Source organism: Eleutherodactylus coqui, chromosome 1, assembly GCF_035609145.1.
Source record: "Eleutherodactylus coqui strain aEleCoq1 chromosome 1, aEleCoq1.hap1, whole genome shotgun sequence".
Taxonomy (NCBI): domain Eukaryota; kingdom Metazoa; phylum Chordata; class Amphibia; order Anura; family Eleutherodactylidae; genus Eleutherodactylus; species Eleutherodactylus coqui.
Genome location: NC_089837.1, coordinates 398654599 through 398666673, shown reverse-complemented (window position 1 = coordinate 398666673; position 12075 = coordinate 398654599). Strand labels below are relative to the sequence as shown.

The 12075-nt window shown below is 45.0% G+C and overlaps 1 protein-coding gene across 1 annotated transcript in view; it reads right to left on the bottom strand.

The window, feature by feature from the left end:
* The window catches only part of PCCA (propionyl-CoA carboxylase subunit alpha), a 400750-nt gene that overhangs the window by 214227 nt on the left and 174448 nt on the right, over positions 1 to 12075 (bottom strand). The window lies entirely within an intron of this gene.

Genomic DNA, 12075 nt, shown 5'->3' with positions numbered 1-12075 from the left:
GTTTTCTCTGATGTGTCATTATTATGGCCAACACATAATTATATTAGAATCTAAACATTTTTATTGTTCAATTTGTGGTGCTTCTGGGAGGGGAATCTTTTATTGGTGAAACACCTTTTGAGTTTTCGGAGTTGTATGTCTCAGATCAGGGGTGAGACAAGCTCTCTAGCTACCCAAGCCAGTAGTTTCTGAATGTGCACCACAAATCTTTTTCACCAATATTCACTGCTGCCCCTTTGTCCACTAATCGCTTACTTATTTACTGTATACAGAGAAAAATGGTAAAAACTATAAAAAGCCATAAATTGCATCCCCCAGTACTTTATTCCACATTCCCTGAAATGATAACAGTATTGATACATTTTCTTGTGTATATATCTTATCAATAACAAACTGTATAAAATGATATTTGCCTGGGGCTGTGTTGTAACGGTGTCACTGTACATGGTTACGAAACAACATTTTTTGTTACATTTATGGAAATGTGTCTTTCTTCTAATCCATTGATTGCCAGATGAATTTTGCTAAATTTAGAAGAAAAAAAAACGTGCAATAATCTCGCAAATCTGTTGTATTTTATATGTACAAGTTGAAGCTTATCATCATGCTGTTCTGTTATACACAACATGGCAAGCATGGCAGCAGCTTATGATTTCCTGTACAACTAGTTTACTCTAAATCTTAGCCATTCGCCTCCTTTCACTAACCTGTCCTGACAAGCAACCAGATTAGCGTAATCTTACATCAGTGCAGTGTAGCAGAAATGAGCAGATGGATCCTTCAGATTTTTTTCCCTCTAGACTTTTCTGTGGAGTGCTTAGCATGCACAATAGTAGAGATGGGCTGGCGTTCCTATCAGCAAATTACTGCTAACAGTCTTGGAAGATGCCATTGTGGGAATTACCCCAGATTTTCACACCATGTCTATGGGTAGTCTGCTTACAGTGCATGCTATTCTCAGATCATCTTTACTAGCATATGGGGAGCATAAGCAATACTACATGAGTATTAATTATGTAATGTTAATTTGCCAACCCTCCCTTAATAAAAAAAAAAGTTAACAAAATGTATTGTCTCTGTTATAAGTTTTTGCTCTGTATAGAGAACCAAAGTAGATCCAACTGGGAAGAAATTGCAGTGGTAATTTTGATCTAGAATGCGGTCAATATTAACATTCTCACCGTTTTGTCATATAAAAGGAAGGTGCATACCAATTTTGAACAATTCCCATAACTCAGTTTATTTACTACAACCCCAAGGTAAAAAGAAAGGTAACGGGGGAGGTAATAATCCTCCATCGTGGACCAACTTAAGGTGCTTGTTAGAGAGGATTCTCGGGGTTGAGATGTGAGCCCTGACCCTCCATGTGCTCATTTTAATAAAATATCAGCTGATGCAGATTCAACAACTAAGTCCAAGGAACAAGACCTAGCATTGAAGCAGGTATCTGATCAACTCTTCTACTGCTGCCCTCAGAGGTAAAATCGACGAGGTCAAGGTGGACATCAGCCTCCACCGTGAAGAGCGCCAAAACCTTTGGGATCACGTCACACATATGGAATGTAGGGTATCCACCCTAGATGCAAAACCTTCCTCACAAAACGGAGATATGGTGACAGAAGATGGATGACCTGGAGAATTGCTCCAGGAGAAACAACCTCTGCATTGTGGGCATACCGGAGACAGTAGAGGGGCAGAGGCAAGGGGAGCTTGTGGAGAAGTGGCTCCAGGATCTTTTTCCTGACACACTTTTCACTAAAGCCTTCATTGTGGAGAGAGCTCACAGAGTCCCAATGAGACCTCCTGTTCCTGAAGGCCTACCAAGGTCACTGCTAGGACGCCCACTAAACTGTAGAGACTGAGACACCGTGCTGCAAGCCAACATAGTTAAATCCAATATGAGAATTCGGCCATTTCCCTCTTCCAGAACTTCTTGGCGGATCTATAAAAAGAGAGGGCATCTAGTCAAGGTCAAGCTTCGAGAGCAACAATTGATTAGGACTTATCCTGCTTCACTCCAAGTGATTGATGGAAACCGCACCAGGTTGTTTGTTTCTACAGCCGAGGCAGACAAATGGATCCTAACCATGCTTGAAAAAGATCCACATAGGATCGAAATTTTGCAGTTTTTAAGCTGAGGAATAAAGGTGTTTTATTACAAAGAAAACCTGGGAGTGCTGATCTGCTTTTCGATTATCTGAGAATGAATCTTAACCAAACGCTAAACCGAGAAAATGCAACATCCTTTTTTTCTGATCTCTTTACCTGTATAACTCCTATGTAAGTGGATTATTCATTATATGGACATTGTTGGAGAGTAGTTTCTATTTCAGTTTAGTTGAGAGGGGCACCATGTAACTTGTAGCTTTACCCTGTATATACCCCCCCAGATGGTCCTCATCACCTTTTACAATTCCCCCTATTGTTTACCTTATATTATGTATGTGCTTTTGAAAATACATAGAGGAATTTAATATTCCCATAGAACTTAAAGTGGAGCAAAACTATTTTAAATCTCAATGGTAGCAACCCAAAATTCCTTCATCAATAAACAAAGTATAGCTAAAACCTAAAAAGGACTATACCAGTATCCCCCGAACTCGATCGAGCAATTGCCCTTAGCGAGTATGCTCGCTCATCTCTACTTGTACCCTTCAGGTCATGAGCGAAAGCTTAGGAGTGCATTTCTGCTGCCTTAACACTCTGCGCCACACGGGTCTCTATCTTTATTCCCCAACATCTCAGTTATCATGCACCTTCCGAGGGGAGTGTCTGACCACTCCACAATCTGTAAGGATCTCCTCATCCACCACACATTCCTCTGGCAGGTAGAAGATTCACCTCTTCTGGTTGTCCCTTCTGGATGCATCTGACTGTATTCTTGATCACGCCCCTTATCCTGATAATCTCTTGGTGTGGGACACTTAAATGTTATCTACAAGAATGTTTGAAATCCTCTATTTTCTTCATCAAGAAGGCCATGGCCAGATTGGAGAAGATGGAGATGCAATGCACTGATCTGGAACAAGCTTATATAGATGACCCCATAGACATTAATAAAAATAGCTGGTCGACAACTGGTAAAGAATACCTACATATCCTTAAAGGAAAACACGCAATGCTGTCTTTTTTTTGTAAACATTTTCAAATTGCTGGCATATATTGATCCTTTAACATTCCACCCCTCCCCTTATTTTGAAGATACGGTCCCAACCATGAGAGGCTGGTTGAGAACAAAACTTCAATGCACTTTAAAATCTGAAATATTTTTTGTATTTTTAAGACAGAGTTAAGATTTTTGTGTGTTTAGTTATGTTTATTCAAAACTAGAGATGAGCGAGTATACTCGCTAAGGCACATTACTCGAGCGAGTAGTGCCTTAGCCGAGTATCTCCCCGCTCGTCTCTAAAGATTCGGGGGCCAGCGGGGTGTGGGGAGCGGCGGGAGAGAGTGAGGAGGAACGAAGGGGAGATCTCTCTCTCCTGCTCTTCCCCTCGCAACTCACCTGTCACCGACCCCGAATCTTTAGAGACGAGCGGGGAGATACTCGGCTAAGGCACTACTCGCTCAAGTAATGTGCCTTAGCGAGTATACTCGCTCATCTCTATTCAAAACCATTTCTTTATTCCTTTGGCCTCTAGTGTTAAACACAATACTGGATTGTAATAGAATAGAGAAATTGTTTTGGCCAAACATAACTAAAACATACAAGCACAGAAATTATTATTATAAAAAAATACTAGCTGATATATGTTTACGTGTTGTTCGCATGGAAAATTTTAGGAAGTCATTGTTGCTTTAGAGGAACTGTGGAATAAAATATGTATGTCCATAGAGTAGCATTAGATTCTCCTCAGACTGCATGTACCGATGTTCCTTTGCAGAATGTGCCACCCCTCCCACTCTCCTCACTTTTTACCCTTAAAAGTAATGACCCTTTTTATTCAAATTTACCCCCAGACTGGAGGTTGCAGCCACTTCTTAGCCTTAAGGGCATACTCCATCCCTGTAGTACATGGCTGCTTTGTTCTGCTCAGTAAATGCACACAGAGGTGAGCATTTACTGAGGACTGCAGCTCATACAGACCCATTTCATTAGTGAATGCAGAAAATAAGATAACCAAAATTTTAGCAACCAGGCTGAACTTAGCTATTCATGATATTATTCATTCAGATCAATCAGCCTTCATGCCTAGAAGATCTACGTCTATTAGTAGGAGATTCCAAGTGGTTAATAAATTGGATGTAAACAGCAGAGCTGTATAACACTGGCATCCCCGGATGCCACTAAGGCCTTTAACTCCATTGAATGGTGATATTTACTACAGGTCATGCGATGCTTTGGATTCAGAGACTCGATTGTTAGATGGATCTCCATTATCTACAATACACCTATGTCCAATATTTTACAAATGGCTTACTCTCTAGATCAGTGATGGCGAACCTTTTAGAGACAGAGTGCCCAAACTGCAACCCAAAACCCACTTATTTATCCGCCGCATTTACACTATGTTTCAACATATTCTAAAGGGGGTTCCTACATCACTGACTTACTTGCTACAACTAGTTACACTGCTGCAATGATGAGTGAACAAGTGACTAGTCTTCTAACATGCACTTCATGACAACCTTGGACGAGGGAGCAGTGCTCCTTTGCCTGAGCAAAATTAAGAAGAAGAAGAAAAAAAAGACAAAGTAATCCTTCTACTGTGTCCACATCTGTCAAAATCTGCCTTCTAGCATTACATATGGCTAATCACAAAACTGAACATAGGTGGGTACAGATATGACTTATAGTTTGTATTAATGTGTGTAGATTGGTATACGGCGTGGAAAGGGCTGCATAGAAATAGATTTAATCTTCTTTCACAAAGAAAAAAGTGAATAGGAAATACATAAACCTTATCAAGTGACGCAATATATGCTATTTTTTAAAATATGGCAGTTAAAATAGTAACAGATGGTGTATCACATGTGTCTCTAACCTGGTTGAGTGGCATATGGAAGGATAACAACAGGCAAAACTTTGAGTGACAAAGTACATAGTAGACATGCAATCAAGGAGGAATTAAGTTTAAGACTTGCTTGGGAATTGTCAATCAAGGTAATGTAACTGAAGGCTGTAGAGAAGAACCCCAAAACAGACAGAAAATTAAACCAATGTAGAAAATTCAGCCGCGGCTTTCTTGATGGCCAAAATATTCTAGAATGCATTATGAGACAACCTATATAATCGCAGGCTACAAAAGGAGGAATCTCTGAAAATCCACAGCATCTGTTAGAAGTGAGAGGAAGGGCAAAATAAGAGTTTCAAGTTTTCGCTCTCTGCAGGGTGCACACCCACTGAACAAATGTTTTTGCAATGCAGATCTTGCACAGTGAGGAGAAGCATATGGGATAGCAGGAAGACAACATTTAATTCTTAAGGTTAGTTTGGTACAGTGCAGGAACTAAAAATCAGGAGAAAAGTGCTTCCCGAAAACAGAGGCAAATGCCACATGTGAGGAGGCAGTAACACTATCATACCTAACAGTCCTACCTGAAACAAAAGAAAGAAGTTCTGATCCATGCTATACTGCAGTTGGTTTGTAAATTACTTTATTTTCTTTAGATATTTTGCACATTAACATTCCTGCAAAAGCAGGAGTAAAAACGACCCTCTGGTCCTGGACAAAGATGGCCGCATCACCCCTCTGACTGCCTGGACCACACTGGCCATTAGTAGGCATCATTAGTCTACAGTACACACTGTTTTGATTGGCCAGTGCTATTGAGCAGCATGTAACGTCTTAGACTACCAATGCATACTAATACACACAGAGTGCATCAAGTAGTTACAAGAGTGAAGCGGCCACCTTTGTTTTTCAAGGACCGGAGGGTGGCTTAGTTGATTGATGAAACTTTACCAAACATCACTTCAAGGCCTCTTCTCTTTACAGCTGGTCATACAAAACTGTACATAAAACTGTATCATGTTTATTAAAAAGGTGAAAAGGGAATCCGCTGATTATGTCCAGCAGGAACAGGTCATCAGGCATTTTTTTTTTAAATTCTCCTGTACTATATAAATTTTTGTTCCAAAAGATGCACTAGGGCTTATTTTCGGGGGATATCTTTTTTTAACGGGTCATCCGAGTGACTTACCCAGCAGGCTTGGTCCAGGGCCTTCCCGATTACCTCTAGAGCCCCGATGTGGTTCCCGCAGTCCTCATCTGCCCACACAGGAACACTTCCTGGTTACAGGATTCGTAAATCCCACCTGGTTCTTTGAGCGGCTTAGCCAATCAATGCAGCGCTGAAAGAATCGTAACCAGGAAGTGATCCTGTGCAGGCGACTGATGACAGCAACAGCAACAGGGCTCTGGAGAGCAACAGGAAGGCCCTGGACCAAGCTCACTTGGCAAGTGACTCGGCTGACAAGCGTGAAAAGCGCTGTAAAAATGCAGCAATTGTGTTTTTATGCCCCTTTTCACGCACCTAATGCGTGAAAATTTTATGAACTGTAATTAGCGCTTATTTTCGGGGTAGGGCTTATTATTTCAAGCCTCCCCCAAAACCCTGACAAATGGTTCTAGGGCTTATTTTCAGGGTAGGTCTTATTTTGGGGGGGAAACTATATCATATTACTAATTTTATGACATATACTCATAAATACTAGTAATAAGTCAGGGAAATTAATTCCATGATTTGAACATACAGTACTTGGTGTTTAAATCATTTATTTGAATTAAATTTATTTAAGTTTATTTTAATCTTATTTCATTCAGTCAATAAAATAAGCAAAGGCTAATTTATTTGAATTGTTGGCTGGACTTTGCTGGTAAGAGAAACCATTATGTAACTGAACATAGTTATGGCAACTAGAATTCAAACAATGTTTGCAAAGAACTGGAAAACTTTACGAAACTGCTACATTTTTAAAAGTCACTTCCTTTTTCCCCATCAATGCACCCATAGGAGGGCTTGTTTTTTTTATGAAATTAGCTGTTTTTTCCAATAGCATCATTTAGGGGCACATATAACTTATAGATCAACTTTTATTAACTCTCTCAGGGGGGGTGGAAAAACGCCCAAATTCTACCACTGAAGCCGGCTGCACACAAACCTATTTGCATTACGGAATCCGCGGTCAGCATTCACGCCGCGCATCCGCAGCAAATACCGTTCGAACCATGCAATGCAAAAGCGCTTTTTACTGCAGGCACACCAAATCGAATTGTGATTTCCGCGAGCGCAAGAAAAATTGCAGCATGTTCTATTTTAGTACAGATTCCGCATGGAGGGATTCCAATGAAGTCAATGGAAACCCTCCAACCCGCAGCCCATCCGCAATTGACATTGCGGATACCTGACATCATTGCCTAGCAACGATGCAGGGGAAAAGAATTTAGATTTAAAAAAAAATTCTGGACCAAACCAATACTTTCCCTGCATAGGAAACGGACACAACGTATTTCTTGAATGCTGTATCACCATACCAGGATTTTCGCCAAAGTGCTGTCACAGCAGAATTACTAAAGCAGCACTTCATGCTCTAAATCTGATCGACTCTGTGCAGGCATTCGCCAAGAAACCCCACAGCCATTATTGGGAGAGGAATATAATCTACAATATGAGGTCTTGGAGTTTCTTTAAAAGGGCCACGAGGCCCAGCCACACCAGGCTACAGACGGCCACGAGGCCCAGCCACACCAGGCTACAGACGGCCACGAGGCCAAGCCACACCGGGCTACAGACGGCCACGAGGCCAAGCCACACCGGGCTACACACGGCCACGAGGCCAAGCCACACCGGGCTACACACGGCCACGAGGCCAAGCCACACCGGGCTACACACGGCCACGAGGCCAAGCCACACCGGGCTACACACGGCCACGAGGCCAAGCCACACCGGGCTACACACGGCCACGAGGCCAAGCCACACCGGGCTACACACGGCCACGAGGCCAAGCCACACCGGGCTACACACGGCCACGAGGCCAAGCCACACCGGGCTACACACGGCCACGAGGCCAAGCCACACCGGGCTACACACGGCCACGAGGCCAAGCCACACCGGGCTACACACGGCCACGAGGCCAAGCCACACCGGGCTACACACGGCCACGAGGCCAAGCCACACCGGGCTACACACGGCCACGAGGCCAAGCCACACCGGGCTACACACGGCCACGAGGCCAAGCCACACCGGGCTACACACGGCCACGACGCCAAGCCACACCGGGCTACACACGGCCACGAGGCCAAGCCACACCGGGCTACACACGGCCACGAGGCCAAGCCACACCGGGCTACACACGGCCACGAGGCCAAGCCACACCGGGCTACACACGGCCACGAGGCCAAGCCACACCGGGCTACACACGGCCACGAGGCCAAGCCACACCGGGCTACACACGGCCACGAGGCCAAGCCACACCGGGCTACACACGGCCACGAGGCCAAGCCACACCGGGCTACACACGGCCACGAGGCCAAGCCACACCGGGCTACACACGGCCACGAGGCCAAGCCACACCGGGCTACACACGGCCACGAGGCCAAGCCACACCGGGCTACACACGGCCACGAGGCCAAGCCACACCGGGCTACACACGGCCACGAGGCCAAGCCACACCGGGCTACACACGGCCACGAGGCCAAGCCACACCGGGCTACACACGGCCACGAGGCCAAGCCACACCGGGCTACACACGGCCACGAGGCCAAGCCACACCGGGCTACACACGGCCACGAGGCCAAGCCACACCGGGCTACACACGGCCACGAGGCCAAGCCACACCGGGCTACACACGGCCACGAGGCCAAGCCACACCGGGCTACACACGGCCACGAGGCCAAGCCACACCGGGCTACACACGGCCACGAGGCCAAGCCACACCGGGCTACACACGGCCACGAGGCCAAGCCACACCGGGCTACACACGGCCACGACGCCAAGCCACACCGGGCTACACACGGCCACGACGCCAAGCCACACCGGGCTACACACGGCCACGAGGCCAAGCCACACCGGGCTACACGGCCACGAGGCCAAGCCACACCAGGCTACACGGCCACGAGGCCAAGCCACACCAGGCTACACGGCCACGAGGCCAAGCCACACCAGGCTACACGGCCACGAGGCCAAGCCACACCAGGCTACACGGCCACGAGGCCAAGCCACACCAGGCTACACGGCCACGAGGCCAAGCCACACCAGGCTACACGGCCACGAGGCCAAGCCACACCAGGCTACACGGCCACGAGGCCAAGCCACACCAGGCTACACGGCCACGAGGCCAAGCCACACCAGGCTACACGGCCACGAGGCCAAGCCATACCAGGCTACACGGCCACGAGAAATTCTGCTATTTGTTTTTGGATTTAATTTTTACTCCATTTGGTGTGAAAAATAGCACGATTCCAAGTTTATACAGTTTTTTTAGGTCTTGCCATTTTTGTACAAAGACGCCTTTTTTTTTTTTTTTTTTAATAAAGATTTGCTTTTGTGTTGCCACATTACAAGAGCCATAACATTTTTAATTTTCCATTGCCTGGGGCTTGTTTCTTGCAGGATGAACCCTAGTTTTCATTTATCTAATTTTTGGGAGCATATAACATTTTTATTCTATTTTTTCTAGAGGCAAGAATAACAAAATCTGAAATTCTGGCATGTTTTTTATTTTTATTGGTGTTCACCATGCAGTATAAATAATATGTTAAATTAATTCTGTAGGCCAGTACAATTATGTCAATACCAAAATTGATATAGTCTTTTCTTTTTTGCAACTTTTTCACACTTAAAAAAAAAAAATCAAATTTAAATTTATATATATATATATATATATATATATATATATATATTTTTTTTTTTATCACTGCATTCAAAGACCCCATAACTTTTTGTTTGTCAACGGTGCTGTGTAAGGCTAACCTCACACAGGCAAGTGAGAGTGAATCTCGGCCCAGTATCGTGCTCGCCAACATGCGATTTCCCCATGAAAGCGAGGCATTTTTATATCAAAACCGCCTCGCATCACTTCGGGTAAGTAGCGATCTGACCACAGCATGTAAAGGGTTAAACAGTGGGGATCAGAGGTTTCTCTGATCTCTGCTGTTTGAGCAGATACCAGGCTGTTCTCCAACAGCTGAGCACCTGCACCCCCTGGCACAGGAGACACATGCCAGGATTGTGATGAAGCCACTGTGAAAAGTTGATTGCATCAGAATAAATTTCATTAACGGCCTTTGTCAAGAGACATATGGGCGGTCGTTAAGGGATTAAAAGTGGTATCCACTTTGGGTAATCTGTTGTTAGAACAGATGATCTGATCGCAGGAATCTCAGTCGCTCGGAACCAAAAGTGATGAATTGGAAATCTGTGGGGGAACCTGGCAGTAAGTGCTCCATTTTCCTGCAGTGCCACCGCAAGAGAAGCAAATTATTACAGCAATCCAGAATTACATAATTGGGTACTTCATTTTTTATTTTTTTTAAACCAGACACAAACCTTAACGTTTAATTGAATTCTGCAATTTCAGACTTCTTTTTTCCCACCTGTTCTAAATCTTTGCTCTTCTTCTTTGCACTACAAAAAGATGAGGCTATGAACCTGATATGGAGCACCCAGGTAGTTTAAACACGTTCAAGTTATTTTAGGCATTCTTTAGTGATATCACCATGGGAACTGAGACAGAAGATAATGTTTGCTGTCTGGTTTCCCTTTCTTAAATGCTAAAAACTGGCATTCTTGCAAAAGCAACATGACTGTTACTGGTTATGAAGAGGAGCGTATGGTGGCATAATAAGGAGTTGCACAACTTTTAAGGACTACAATAAAGAGTTAGCAATGGATGCACCTTTATTTGAATAAAGTAAAACTTGGTTAAAAGGCATGCACCCCCTTGTGGAGATTCTTACACGACATTCAAAACGGACATCGGAAATGGACTACAAACTGCCACTCTTGGCACATAAGAACAAATCGAAGTGAACGTGGAGTTAGAATTTAAAATGTCACTTTAGCCAAAAACTAAATATATAAATTCTCTCTTTCAGCCCTTAAGGACATGGCCTATTTTGGGTTAACCCCTTAACGACCAGCCCATAGTGTTTTTACGTCCTCCCGAAGTGGGCTTTATTCTCTGAGGGCGTAAAAAAACGTGTCCTGCAGAGAATAAAGCCCCTCGGGCTCTGCACGTGACAGCTCTATCCTGTCGGTGTCTGCAGGACCCCCCCCCCCCCCGGCAATGCGATTGGCGCTATCCAATGGATAGCGCAGATCGCAAAAAAGTAAATAAAAGTTTGAAAAAAGTTAAAGATCCAGCTGCCCTGATGGATCGGATCCATCAGGGCAGCTGAAATTACTCACCGAGGTCCGCTGCACTGCTCCCCGCTCTCCTGGTCCTGAAGCCGGCGTTCTGCGCATGCGCGCCAGGCGGCATTACATCAGCCTGGCGGCCCGGGAGTTTTAAAATCTCCTGGCTCCCGGCTCCTGTAGGTAGCCGGGAGGCAGGAGATGTCAGCGGGGACAGCGGTGAGCGGTCCCCGATACTGCGATCGCCGTTATCCAATGGATAGCGGTGATTGCGGAAAAGTGGAGAAAAAAGTAAAAAAAAAAAAAGCTTCACCTCCCCTCATGGATCGGATCCATGAGGGAAGGTCAAAATACTCACCCCACTTCCTCCATGTCCTCCGGCCGGTGTCGGGACCATCCGCTGGCTTCTGCGCATGCGCCGATGTGGCACGCATGCGCAGAAGGCCGGCGAGCCTGGCAAATTCAAAATCTCCCTGCACCCGGCTGTCACAGATAGCCGAGTGCAAGGAGATATGACTGGGGACCGCTGTATGCGGTTTCCAGTCATATGATCACCGTTATTCACCGGATAACGGTGATCATATAAAGTTAAAAATAAAAAAATAAAAAAGTTAAAAGTTTAAAAAAGTTTAAAAAGTTAACGATTCATCTCCCCTTACGGATCGTATCCGTAAGGGGGGAATGAAATTACGTACCCTGGTGGGATGTTGATCCGTGGACCTTACCCCAGCTTCTGCGCATGCGCCTGTCAGCATGATGGCGGAAGCATGCGCAAAA